Here is a 14,343-nt window from a genome sequence, read left to right on the forward strand (position 1 = left end):
AAGAAAGGGAAGGGGAGGGGAGGAAAAGGGGGGGGGCGTCATGGCGGAGGAGGTGGGGAGGAAAGGGAGACAAAGAACTGGGGTGGGGAGAAAAGGGAGATGAGGTGAAGAGGGGAGGTTGGGGGAGGTTGGGGGGATGGAGTGTCCGGTCCGGTTCAGGGGAAGGGGGGAAGAGGGGGTCGCCGTGGGTGCCAGCTGGACCTCAGGAGTGCATCGAGGGCCAGGTGGCGACGCCCTACACCTGGGGAGGAAGAAGGGGGGGAGGAGAGAGGGGTGCTTAGGAAGGAGGGGGGAATAAGAAGGGGAAGGGAAGGGGATGTTAGGGGGAAGGGAAATGCTGAGGCTCATCTGGTATAGAGGGGGGATTCTGGTTGGGGTAATAGTAGTAGTAGTAGTAGTAGTAATAGTAGTATAAACAGCTGTTGTTATTGGTATTGCTATTGATATTTTTGTTTGTGATGTTAATAAGTCTTCTTTATTGTCGTGTATTTATATAATCAACAATGACCTGGCTGTTATTCATAATATATCACTACTTCTAATCACACTACCTTTTGATAACACAACAATTACAATGCAACTACAATTATCATTCCATTACTTCTTATACTTAAAAGGAAAAAGAAAACATGTCAGCTAAACAAAAATCGGACAAAACAAAAGAACAACAACGAAAACGCAAAAACAATCAAAGAAAACGAGAATTATGTGACAGTCAGTAAAGCAAAGGAACCAAGGGAGGAATAAATCAAACTAACAGAAAATAAACAAACAAGATACAGTGTAGTAAATAATATTGGAGACGGAGTATGCGCAAGAGGGAGGCGGAGAATATAGATAAAGTTTGGTAATATTGGAGGCCGAGGCGAAATTACCGTGCGGGGCGAGGAGGTAGGCAGGGCAGGTATATTATTATGTATGAGGCGATGAATTGGGTTTGTTAGCGGTAAGAGAGAGAGAGAGAGAGAGAGAGAGAGAGAGAGAGAGAGAGAGAGAGAGAGAGAGAGAGAGAGAGAGAGAGAGAGAGAGAGAGAGAGAGAGAGAGAGAGAGAGAGGTTTCTATTACTCTTTTTTTGTTTTCTTTTTCTTCTTCCTCATTTAATTGCTTTTCGTTCTGCTGTTTTTATTTTTTATTTTTTATCTATCGTTCCCCTTGTGTAAATCTGAGTGTATGTGTGTGTCTGTGTGTGTGTGTGTGTGTGTGTGTTGACTCATGCTAGCTAGACATTAACACCCAGGTAAGAATTTCGTCAAGGTTGACAAACACACACACACACACACACACACACACACACACACACACACACACACACACACACACACACACACACACGCACGCACGCACGCACGCACACACACACACACACACACACACACACACACACACACACACACACACACACACACACACACACACACACACACACTTCTTCGCTCCTTTGATTTGAGATATTTATTCTCTCTCTCTCTCTCTCTCTCTCTCGGCGAAGACAGACTAACACAAACAGGCAAACAAACATCCGAACACATTCTCCTTTTTAGTTTGTTAGTTATGTGAGTTTTGGGTTTCACTTCGATGTTATCTCGTGTGTGTGTGTTTGTGTGTGTGTGTGTGTGTGTGTGTGTGTGTGTGTGTGTGTGTGTGTGTGTTGGGTGAGGTAATATTGTTATAAGATATATGGGAGGAAGGCAATGAGTGGTACTGAAGGAAAACGAACAAAAAAGGAGGAGGAGGAGAAGAAGAAGAAGAAGAAGAAGAAGAAGAAGAAGAAGAAGAAGAAGAAAAAGGAGGAGGAGGAGGAGGAAGGAAAAAAAGAGGAAAGAGGACGGTGTTGCAGGAAATACAAAACATTTACAGAAGAGAGAGAGAGAGAGAGAGAGAGAGAGAGAGAGAGAGAGAGAGAGAGAGAGAGAGAGAGAGAGAGAGAACAGATGACATTTTTAACACTCACTTATATATCAATAATTATGATGACTTAGAAGACAGGAATAATAGTAAAAAAATAAGTATGTACATAGTAAAAGTCTTAGAAGGGTGAATCATAAGAGTTTATAGTTCTGATGGTAAACACACACACACACACACACACACACACCACGAGGGTCAAATTCGTCACTACCACCGCCTCTGAGCATATAGCAGCTTATCCTCCTCCTCCTCCTCCTCCTCCTCTTCTCCTCCTCCTCCTCCGTGGCCTTCATTGGCTGGCAGGAGCGACCACCTCACCTGGCCAACTAGTCTGCCTGTAGCCGCTTCCACACCTGTACAGGGAGAGGAGGAGGAGGTGGGGGAGGAGGAGGAGGAGAAGGAGGAGGTAGTGGTGGTGAAGCAGTGAAGGAATGTAGGTTAGGAAGAAGGAGTTAGGAGAAAACTTAAGGAGATAAGAGAGAGAGAGAGAGAGAGAGAGAGAGAGAGAGAGAGAGAGAGAGAGAGAGAGAGAGAGAGAGAGAGAGAGAGAGAGATAATAAAAAAAACAGTTGAATGATAAAAAAAAATGTGATAGAAGACAAAGGAGAATTAGATGAAAAAAATGTTTGTGTATTAAGCAAAAAATCCTAAAGAAAAAAAAACTGGAGGATGAACGGACAGATGAACGATAGAGGAGGAGGAGGAGGAGGAGGAGGAGGAGTGCCACACGACGCCTAGAATAGTGTCTCATGAGTCACTCTGGCACTGCTCTGAAAAACGCCACCACCACCACCACTAACAACAACAACAACAACAACAACAACAACAGAATCAGTAAAAACAACAATCACTGCTTCTATGATTTCCCTCACCATTTTCCACCACCATCACCGTCACCACCGTCACCACAAACACTATCACCACCACCCCCACCGCGCCTTCAAATTCTACCTCTAATTTCTTCATTTATTTTACTCTCCTTCCCCCGTCTCTCCTCTCCCTCTTTCCCTCCCTCCCTCCCTTCTTTCCTTCCCTCCCACCGACCTCTCTCTTTCCCTCTCTTCCTCCCTCGTTCTTTCTTTTTTCCCTTCGCCCTCTCTACTCCCTATTCCTTCCTTCCTTCCTTCTTCTCCCATCCTCTCTCATACCCTTATCCTTTTCCTCCCTCCTTCTTCCTTCCCCTTGGTCTCTCTCTCCCTCCCTTATCCCCCACTACCTTCCTCCCTTCCCTTCCCTTGTCCTCTCATTTTTCCCTTCCTCCCTTCCTTCCTTCTTCCTTCCTTCCTTCCCCCTGTTACCTCTCCCTCCCTTTCCTCCTGTCGCCACAAAGTTTATCTGAGGAAAACAAGAGGTGAGTTTTGGCGGGGAAAATGTCCACTCGCAAGACCCGCCTCCCGGGGCCCTAAAAGTGAAGGGACGGGAAGGAAAACAAGGAGGAAGTGTGTCGGAGGGTGAAAAAGAGGAGGAGAAAATAATATAAATTGCTGGAGAGTTTGGATAAAAAATTAATTCTCTGTTAAAGGGGAGTGAAGAGTAGTAGTAGTAGTAGTAGTAGTAGTAGTAGTTGTAGTAATAGTAGTTGGTGTTGGTGGAAAGAGTAAATAAATGAGAGTTTGAGGGAAGATGCAATAAAAGGGAAGGAAGGAAAAATAGTAAAGATGGGGAAGGCGACAATAAAAAAAGAAAAAGAAAAGAAGGAAGGAAGAGAAAAAGGGAAGGAAGGAAGTAGTAGTCATTTTTTTGTTGTTGTTGAAGGAAAGATAAAAAAAAAATAATGAAAACGTAACTAACAAAAAAACATCAGGAACAACAACAAAGCAACAAAAAAACCCCACCAACAACATTAATAAAAACAAAAAAAAAACAAGAACAAAAAAAAAGTAGAAGGGAAAGAAGAGAAAAAGGGAAGGAAGGAAGCAGTTATTTTCTTTGTTGTTGAAGTAAGGATAAAAAAAAATAATGAAAACGTAACTAACAAAAACAAACCATCAGGAACAACAACAAACAGCAAAAACAACAACACCAACAACAACATTAATTAAACAAAAAAAACAAGACCAAAAACAAAGAAGTAGAACAAGAACAAGACGAAGAATCCTCATCAAAACAATCATTCCTTGTGTTAATATTCATAAAAGTGCTACCAGGTATTATTCCCGGGACAGCTTGTCTTTATAATGTCACCAACTTTTTATATTCATTTCCTTATATCTCCTCCTTCCTTATCTGATTTGGCGTCGTCTTCTATTTCCTCCTCCTTTGATTTGGTGATGGGAGGGGAAGGGAAGTGGAGAAGAGAGGGGGGTTGAGGAAGGGAGGGATGAGGGAGATGGGGAGGGAGTGTGGGGTGTGTGCGAGGGTGAGAAAGTAAGGGGCAGTGTCAAAGGGGGATAAATGGGGTTATGGAAAGGGAAGTAAGGAAAAGGGAGGAGAAGAAGGGGAGGACAGAGGGGGAGAATGGGTTGGTATTGGGAAGAGGGGAGGAAAAGAGGGGAAGGTTTGAAGGGGGGAAATGAGAGAGAGAGAGAGAGAGAGAGAGAGAGAGAGAGAGAGAGAGAGAGAGAGAGAGAGAGAGAGAGAGAGAGAGAGAGAGAGAGAGAGAGAGAGAGAGAGAGAGAGAGAGCGGAATATAAGAAAGAAAAAGAAGAAAGAAAAAAAGAAGAGAATTAAGAGAAGAAAAAGTGAAGAAGAGAAGAGAGAAGAGAGAAGAGAGAGAGAGAGAGAGAGAGAGAGAGAGAGAGAGAGAGAGAGAGAGAGAGAGAGAGAGAGAGAGAGAGAGAGAGAGAGAGAGAGAGAGAGGCTGGCAAAGGCTACTATTAATGGTCTCTAACAAGAAGTGACATCCTCGCCAGCAGGACCATTAGCAGGGTACTTAGGCAGGCGCGCTAGCAGAGGGAATGAATGGGCGCTTTGCCACTGTGCTCAGATCCGTCACACTTTCTCTCTTTTTTTTCTTTTCTTTTTTAATCAAGGGTATAGTAAGAAGAGGAAGTGGATTAGTGGTGATGGTATACCTCTTTTCATCTCCCCTCTCCCCTTGGTCTCCCCCTTCCCAGCATCCACTCTTACGCCCTTTCTTCCCTTTTTTTCTCTCGTTAGCAATAGTTTTTTTTGTACACTTCGCCCACGCGGTATTTTCTCAGCGCCATACCAGAACAAGAAAAAGAAAGGAAAGGGAAAGGAGGGAAAGAAAGTCCCAGTCCATCTCTCTCTCTCACACACACACACACACACACACACACACCTCACCCTTAGAATTGTGTGTGTGTGTGTGTGTGTGTGTGTGTGTGTGTATCTATCTATCTATCTATCTATCTCTCTATATCTATATATCTATATATCTATCTATCTATCTATCTATCTATATCTATCTATCTATATATATATATATATATATATATATATATATATATATATATATATATATATATTTTTTTTTTTTTTTTGCCCTTGACCTGCTTCCCTTGCTTTAAAAAAATATATGTATAAAGTGAAAGAGAGAAAAGCCCAACATCACGGACATCATTCAAGGATAAATAAAAAACTAACAAACAAAATCTAAATGCCTGAATGACTAAAAAAAAAAAAGGAGAAAAAAAAGGAATGAGTTACATATACGAGTAATTAATATGTCAGTTGATGCTTTTTATATTTTATCTGCTATCTATCTCCCTCGTAAATATTTCTTCCTTTTTATCTCCCATCTCCCATCTCGTTATCTCCTCCATCTCCCTCCTCCTCCTCCTCTTCTTCTTCCTCTTCTCTCCATTCTTTCCTCCAATCTGAAGCTATGCAGGATACGCCTTTGTGTGTGTGGGAGAGAGAGAGAGAGAGAGAGAGAGAGAGAGAGAGAGAGAGAGAGAGAGAGAGAGAGAGAGAGAGAGAGAAAAGGTCGGAAAGGTGTAAGAGTATAAGATGGAGGAAACAGGAGCTATGTTTGGAGGTAATAATTTGAGGGGGAGCTGCGTATGCGGAGAAGGAGGAGGAGGAGGAGGAGGAGGAGAACGAATGAGAAGGGAGGAAAGAAAGAAAGAGAGAGAAAAAAAATGATAAGCTAGGAGGTATGTATGAGGGGGAGGAAACGGAGAGGTAAGTTTGTGAGGTATTTCTGTGAGAGAGAAAGTGCGTATCGTTAGGGGGAGGAGAGGGGGAGAAGGGAGATAGGGAGAGAGGAAGATGAAGGGAGACGAGGGGAATTTTAGAGGGTTAGCGTTTGGCAGAGTGCCGAGCCGAGAGTGGGTGGGTGCGGGAAGGGTGTGAGGGAGGGGAGCGGGAGGGGAGGCAGCAGCTGGCAGAGGTCCAGGTGAGGGGGTAAGGGAGGGCAGGGAGGGGCAGCGAAGGGCACCGTGCCAGGGAGAGTCATGCTGGCAAATAAGTGACTGGCACGGTGCCCATTCCTCTTCTTCCTCCTCCTCCTCCTCCTCTTCCTCCTCCTCCTCCTTTTATTGCCTACCTTCCCATTCTTCCTCCTTCCTCTTTTCCTTGTTTACCTTGTCACCCTCCTCCTCCTCCTCCTCTTCCTACTACTACTACTACTACTACTACTACTACTACTACTACTACTACTACTACTACTACTACTACTACTACTACTACCCTTTCTTTTACTTTTATCATCATCCTTATTTTATTCTTCCTCTTCCTCGTCCTTCTTTAAGTCCATATTATGCCTTGGTGTTACGTGTCTAGTTTATTCTTTTTTTTTTCAATTTCTTTTTTATATTTTATTTTGAAGTTCATTTTTTTATTTGTTTCCCTTTTTTTCATCTTCCCCATTTTCTTATTTGTCTTCCTTTCTTTTCCTTTACTGGTTCTGTCTAGCTTTTTTTTTTTCAACTTCTTTTTTTATATTTTATTTCTAAGTTCATTTTTTTATTTGTTTCCCTTTTTTTCATCTTCCTTTCTTTTCCTTTACTTGTTCCGTTTATTCTGTTTCTTCTTTCTTTTCTGTCTTCCTCTGTTTTGTTTTTTTGTTTTCTGGCTCTTCCTTTCTTTTCCCCATAGTCTTTTTTTTTTGGGGGGGGGCTAATCTTCTCCTTCCCTCTTTATATTTTTCTTTATTTTGTTTTCCTTCTGTCTCTTTCTTTTCTCTATTATTGTTGTTTGTATTTCAGTATTATTTTCTTTGGCATTTTCCTGTTTCTTCCCTTCATTATTTATTACTTTTCCGTCCTCATTTCTCTTCTATTTTCTTTTCTCTTGTGTTATCTGTCTTTTCTCCTTCTTTACTCTCTAATCTCCTTTCTTCCTTCTTTATTACCCATTTGTTATTCGTTATCTTCCACCTGCCCTTTAATCCCTATTCTTCTTTCTCCCTTCCTTGATTTGTTTTATTATTATGTATCTTCCCTGTTCGTTTCGTCTGTTATTACTCTCTTTTATCGCCTCTAACTCTTCCTCCTGTTCTGCCGTTTCCTTTTTCATTATTCTTTGTTATTATTCTTCTCCCTCCCTTTCTCCCCTTTTCGTATATTCCTTGTTTCTCCTTCATCCTCCATTTCTTCCTTCCCTATTCTATTTATCTTTACGTATCTATCCTTCTCTGCCCTATTCATTCGTTTGTTATTCTTTTCTCTTGTCTCTCACTATCTCTTTACTTATTTATAATCTTCATTTTCATCATTATTTTCCATTTCATTCTTATTCTCTTTCTCTCTTCCTCTTCTGTCGTTTCCTTCCTCATTATTCTCCTTCTTATCCTTCTCCCTCTTTTTTTCTCTCTCTCCCCTTCGTCCTCCATTCCTTCCTTTTTTATATATATTTGCGTATCCTCCTCTTTGTCTGTCATTACTACCCATGTACTATCTTTTCTCACTCCCTTTCCTGTATTTTTAGTCTCCTTTCTCATCACTATTCATCATTATTATCTTCCTCCTCCCTCTCCTTCTCCCCTCTCCTTTATCCTTCTTCCTTTCTCTCCTTCCTATACTCCCCTTTCCCTTTCGCCTTCCATTCGTTCATCCAGGTGAGTTGTGCAGCGCGGCAGGTGACAGGTGGCAGTCATAATCCCCCGCCTGGTATAATTAACGGGAGGGGGGAGGGGGAGAGGGGAGGGGAGTATGGAAAGGTGATCTATAGGTAAGGGGGTGTTGGTTAGTTTGTGTGTGTGTATGTGTGTGTAGGTGGGGTGATGAATGGGGAGGGGGGTGAAGGGGGAGAGGGGAAGGTGTTTGCCACGCACTCCCCATGGCTTTTTATTATTTACGTTAGGGGGGGCGAGGTAGTAGTAGTAGTAGTAGTAGTGTGTGTGTGTGTGTGTGTGTGTTGTGGATGGTGGGGGGGAGGGGTCAGGTATGTGCATTAGTATCCTTTGTAGTGGGAGGGGGAGTGGGGAGATTGTGTGGGAGTGATGGGGCGTTAAAATCTCGGTTTATGAGGGGGGAGAAAAGATAGGAGAAAGGGAGGGTAGATGGAGGATATTTGTGGTGGGGGTGATAATGATGATGATGATGATGGTGATGGTATGGAGGGGGAGTAAGGGAGGGGAGGGGAGAGAAAGGAAGAAAGGAAGGGAAGGGAGGGTATTGGAGAAAGGTATGGAGGTGCTCGTGAGGGTGGAAGGTATGGGGGAATGGAGAGGTAAAGAGGAAGGGGAGAAGGATGGGGAGGTTAGGGTAGGGAGAGAGGTAAGAAGGAAAAGGAAGAAAAAAGATTACCTGTATGTTATAGTGAGGGGGAGAACATGTATGGTACGGGTGTAGGTATGACTAGGAAGGAAGGAAGGAAGGAAGGAAAGAAAGAAAGATAAATAGATAAAGAAGTAAGAAAAAAGGAAGGAAAGGAAATGAAAGAAAAAAAAGACAAGAAAGAAAGGAAGGAAAGAAGTTAGGAAGCAAGCAAAAAATAAAGAAAGAAAAAGAAAAAAAGAAAGGAAGGAAGGAGAGAAAGATGGAAGAGGAAGAGGAAGGAAAAATGAACGAAAAAAAAGAAAAGGAAAATTAAGAAAGTGTAAGAAAGTAAAGAAGAAAGTAAGAAAAAGAAAGAAAATAACCCTAAGTAAGTAAAAGAATGAAAGAAAAAGAAAAAAAGAAAGAAAGAGGAAGAGGAAGGAAGGAAACGGGGGTGACTAAGAGCTGTCTCGAGCCTCTCTATGTTTGTTGGTCTAATTTACTCTCTCTCTCTCTCTCTCTCTCTCTCTCTCTCTCTCTCTCTCTCTTCTTTTATCTTCTTTTTCTTTCCTTTTCTTTTCTCTTATTTCTCTTCTCTTTTTCTTCTTTTTTCCTTATTTTACTCTTCTCTCTCCCCAGGCAGCCACGCGGGCCAAGCACTGGATAAGCTCATCATTCCTTATATCATGGTCTTATTTTGCTTCTCTGCTCCCACTGACCTCTCTTTCACTTGGCTAGCGCTCTCTCTCTCTCTCTCTCATTTTTTGTGGCTTAATTGGATGGTGATTTCTTTTTGCTCGTCTTTTTCCGGAACGTCTCTTTTTTTTGTTTTTTCATTTTTATATTACATTTCTTTTTTCTCTTTCCTTCGTTCGTTATCCTCCCTTTTTTTTCATTATTCGTTCCCTTTATTTGCTTCTTCTCTCTCTCTCTCTCTCTCTCTCTCTCTCTCTCTCTCTCTCTCTCTCTCTCTCTCTCTCTCTCTCTCTCTCAGTTATTCTTTCGTTGTTCTTTCCCTCCTAATTTCCCGCTATTCTCCTCTTCCACCTTATTCCTCCTTTGCTTAGCTTTCTACCTTTCTTTTCTTTCTCTCCGTATGTAGTATCTTTCTCCCTCTGTCCTTCCTCCATTTTCTACCTTCTTCCCCTCTCTTCTTTCTTCCCTTTCTCTTCCCGCTACTTCCTCACATTTCATCCTCTCCTCCCTTTCTTACCTTCCTCCTATTTCTCCTACCGTCAGTTTTCTGCTTCCTCGCCCTTCCCCTTTTTTTTCCTGCTTTGTTTTCTTTACCTCCCTTAACTTTAATCCTCTTTCCCCCTTCATTTCTTCCTCCCTTTTCTTCTTTACTGACTTCCTATCCATTCCTCCTCCCTCCCTTTCCCTTTCCTTCTCCCTTCCTTTCTAATCTGTTTGGTCTTCCTTCGTTTCCTTTACCTCCCTTAACTTTAATCCTCTCTCCCCCTTCATTTCTTCCTCCCTTTTCTCCTCCCCTTTACTGACTTCCTCTCCATTCCTCCTCCCTCCCATTCCCTTTCCTTCTCCCTTCCTTCCTACTCTGTTTAGTCTTGCGTGTCCTGTTCGCTTTTGCACCTAAAAATAGGAAGGAGATTGACTACTACCACTACTACTACTACTAATGCTACTACTACTACTACTACTACTACTACTACTACTACTACTACTACCACCACCACTGCCATTACTATTACTACTACTAATAATAATGATGATGGTGATGATGACGAGGAGTAGGGTAATGGTGAATGTCGTGTGTGTTTGTGTGTGTGTGTGTGTGTGTGTGTGTGCGTGTGCGTGTGTGCGTGTGATTATAGGGGTCATTGTCATGGTGGTAAATGCGTGGGTGAGGCAGGGTACGTGCGTGTGTGTATGCGTGCGTGTGTGACATATTGGGAACACACACACACACACACACACACACACACACACACACACACACACACACACACACACATACATACATACACACACACACACTTTCTGATTGAAGTTAATAAAAAAGCGGAATTACACACGTGATATTAAAGGCTTTTCATGCTGTAATATCAGATTTTTATCCTTACAACGCTGATTCAAAGTGCAGTTTCATCAGTGTAGGAGTATTACTTCTTTTTTATATTTCCTGTGATTTGTTTTTTTATATATGAATCCTCTTTTATATTTTGTCTCTTTTACAAATTCAAGACTAAAACATAAATCATAGGGAATTAAATAGATAGAAAGACAGACAGACAGGCAGACAAATATGTATAGATAGTTTAAGGGATGGGTAGATATATTAGATAGATAGATAGATAGGGAAACTGATAGATAGATAGATAGATAGATAGATAAATAGATAGATAAAAATTGAGAGCTATGTAGAAGTGTGTATTTGATTAAGAGATACAAACAGACACAAAGACAGATACAGACAGACAGACACACCCAGACAGACAGACAGAGAAGTGAGGTATTTTTGGCAGACAGACAGACACAGAAACAAACAGACAGACAGACAGACAGACAGAAACGAGGTATTTTGGCAAGTCTACTGAAGGGAGTGTTTTTCTGGCTTAGGTCCGAACGCATGAAGGAAAAGAGGAAGGAAGGGAGGAAAGGAAGGAAGGGAGAGTAGGGAGGGATAATAGGGTGGAATAAGTGAGAGTTTGAGGTCGTCTGTAGAGGATGAATGATGCAAAAATAGACCAATCAGAGAGAGAGAGAGAGAGAGAGAGAGAGAGAGAGAGAGAGAGAGAGAGAGAGAGAGAGAGAGAGAGAGAGAGAGAGGTACATATGGCTGTCGTGTTACCCAGCAGTTCTTTGTTCCGCCAATAACCTTAAATGTGGTATGGGGGGGCATTAATTTAGGGGGGCCAGGACTGAAGGGGGCGGAGCTTGAGGGGGGCTAAGGTCTGTCAAGGGTGGAGGGGAAGGGAGGCTGTTACTCTAGGGGGGGAAGAAGAAGGTACAGAAATAATGAAGATGAGAAAGTGAAGTGATTGTTATAGCCGTGAAAGGTAGACAAGGTGAATATGATCGAAAGGTTAGTAAAGAAAGGGAAGAATAGGGAGTGGGTGAGACGAAGGGTACAAGGCAGAACAGGTGAAGGGCTTACTATAGAGAGGAAGAGAGTAAAGGGGTAGAGACGAGGAAGGGGAGTGAATGTTTAAGCAAGAAAATGAGGACAAGTGTGATATAAGGGACAGTGAAGCAAGGGAAGAAGGGCATGAGACGAAGGACAGGACAGGTGAAGGCCAGGTAAACGGGGACTATAGGTCAGGTAAGCGGTAATGAGCTAAGGGGAGAAGGGAAAGGGGTAAGTAATGGTTATAGGGAGACTTGAAGGTAAAGTGACATGTGAAGTTTGGGGATTCGACAGGAAGTAAAGGGAATAAGGTAAATGGGAATGGGAAGGAAAAGGAATGGATAGTAAATGATAATGGGGTAAGGAAAGAGAGGGGAATAGTTGGGTAAGGGAGGGTAAGGGAGAGGAAGAATATGGTGTAGTCAGTAGAGGAAGCGAGCGAAAAGGGGAAAAGAAAGGGAAGGGGAGAAGGATAGTAGGTAAAAGAGGGAAAGGTATAAGGGGAGGTAAGGTAAGGTAAGGTAAGGGAGAGATAGGAAGGAAGAGGAGAAGGATAATAGGTAATAGATGAAAGGTATAACAAGGGCTAAGGAGAAAAGAGTGAGTAGAAAGGTAAGGTAAGGTAAGGTAAGGTAAGGTAAGGGAGAGATAGGAAGGAAGGGGAGAAGGATAATAGGTAAAAGAGGAAAGGTACATATAACAAGGGCTAAGGAGAAAAGAGTGAGTAGAAAGGTAACGTAAGGGAGAGAAAACAAAGGTAAGGGGGAGGTAGACTAAGGGAGGGGGTAGGTAGTAAGGGGCGGCAGTGGCATGACCTAAGGTGCTTTGGGGGACCTGCGAGGAGGGAAGGGCCAGGCTATTTCGGGCACACGTGGCCTGCAGTTGAACACGCGAGGACACGTTTTGATGGGGAAGGGGCGGACCACAACCCCCCTACCCCCACCCCCCTAACTCCCCTCCACACCACCACCACCACTACCACCACTCGTGCCTCTCAGCTATTTGGGCTAAAGGACTGTTGTGTTTGAGGAAAGAAAGGAAGGAATAGAGAGTTTGCGAGTAAAGGACGAAGGTGTGCGTGGGTTCGTGTGTGCGTGTGTGGGTCGTTTGAGGGGGCGTGGGGGGGTGTGGGGGGTATAAGTCATGCGTGTGGGTAAATGGCGACATATGCGAGTCTCTGTTTGGCTTGGTGAGGGTTTGCGTGGAGGGGACTTACGAACGAATTTTGCTTATTTTTAGTCCTGGTGAGTGTGTGGCCAAGTCCGTGGCGTTGGAAGATTGTATTAGTGTTTTTATTTTTATTTTTTATTTTTTTATACCAAAGAATACGGCTCAAGGGCAACAAAAAGAGTACAAAAAAAAAAAAAGCCCGCTCGCCGCAATTTTTTTCTTTTACCTTTTCTTCGTGCGTTACATAGAGGAAGAAAACGGTTTTATGAAATGTAAGTTATATCAGTATTTCTCATAGGCGTGGTTTTTGCGTCGATGATGGTTAATTAAGAGGGATGTAGGCATAGAAAAATATTGTGAACTTTTGCCGCAGTAACCCAAAGAAAATAATAATCTATGTTCACTGCGGGAAAAAAATAGGTGGGGCTTCGGCAGCAGGTTAAATGTAATAGGCTATTTTTTTTATATTACATCTTTTTCTTCTTTTTTTTTTCTTCTTATTTTTTCTTTTTTTCTTTTCTTCTTCTTCTTCTTCTTCTTCTTCTTCTTCTTTCTTCTACTACTACTCTGTTAGCTTAAAAATAAAATGTTTAGTAAAGTTTGTAATATTAAATAAAGATGGTTGTCGGCCACAGTCATTGGCGGGGTGGGGCCAATGAATTGCTTTGTGAAAGGATATGAGAGAATATACCGCTCACAACGCAACTCTAATAGACTACTACTACTACTACTACTACTACTACTACTACTACTACTACTACTACTACTTCTACCACTACCTCTACCACCACCGGCGCCACCTCTGCACCATCAACAATAAGCAAAAAATCCGTCCCTTTTAATACAGTGTTGAGGGCGTGTGACTGGCAACAGCTGCGTGTGTGTGTGTGTGTGTGTGTGTGTGTGTGTGTGTGTCAAGGTTATGTAAACAAAGTCAGCTCATTATCATTAACGACTTTTGAAATGGTGGTAATAAACGAAGCAAATCAGTCAGTAGAAATAATGATGGCCATAATAATAATAATAATAATAATAATAATAGTAGAGAAGTAAGAGGCGAGGAAGAATTTATTCGAGCATATTTTCTCTCTCTCTCTCTCTCTCTCTCTCTCTCTCTCTCCATTATTTCCCTCCCTAACCCACCGCAAGCACAAGTATCTTTCCTCCACCTGCTAACTTACTGCTTTCCTCCTCCTCCTCCCCCTCTACTGTGAGTCTTCTAAAATTTGCGCACGAGGGAGGAATAGAGGTCGTGTGTGTGTGTGTGTGTAATTCACCACGGCCTGATCACGAGTTGAACTCGCTTTCGCCAGCAGGTACCCTCACGAGGTGAGCAAATGCTCATTATTTTCGATCTCTGGGTACTGCCAGGACCTCACACCACACACCCCATCCCCCTTGCTCAAGGGGGGGCAGTAACCACTCCTAGTCAACGGAAAGAATTCGGCCTGAGCTGGGCTCGAACCGCCGCCTGTTTGGCCGTGAAGCCGTGCAGAGCGGCGCTCTAACCGATTGAGCTACCGAAGCGGTGTGTGTGTGTTTGTGTGTGTAATATTCAAGTCTTTAAGAAG

The sequence above is a fragment of the Eriocheir sinensis genome, chromosome 39, assembly GCF_024679095.1.
Source record: "Eriocheir sinensis breed Jianghai 21 chromosome 39, ASM2467909v1, whole genome shotgun sequence".
Lineage (NCBI taxonomy): Eukaryota > Metazoa > Arthropoda > Malacostraca > Decapoda > Varunidae > Eriocheir > Eriocheir sinensis.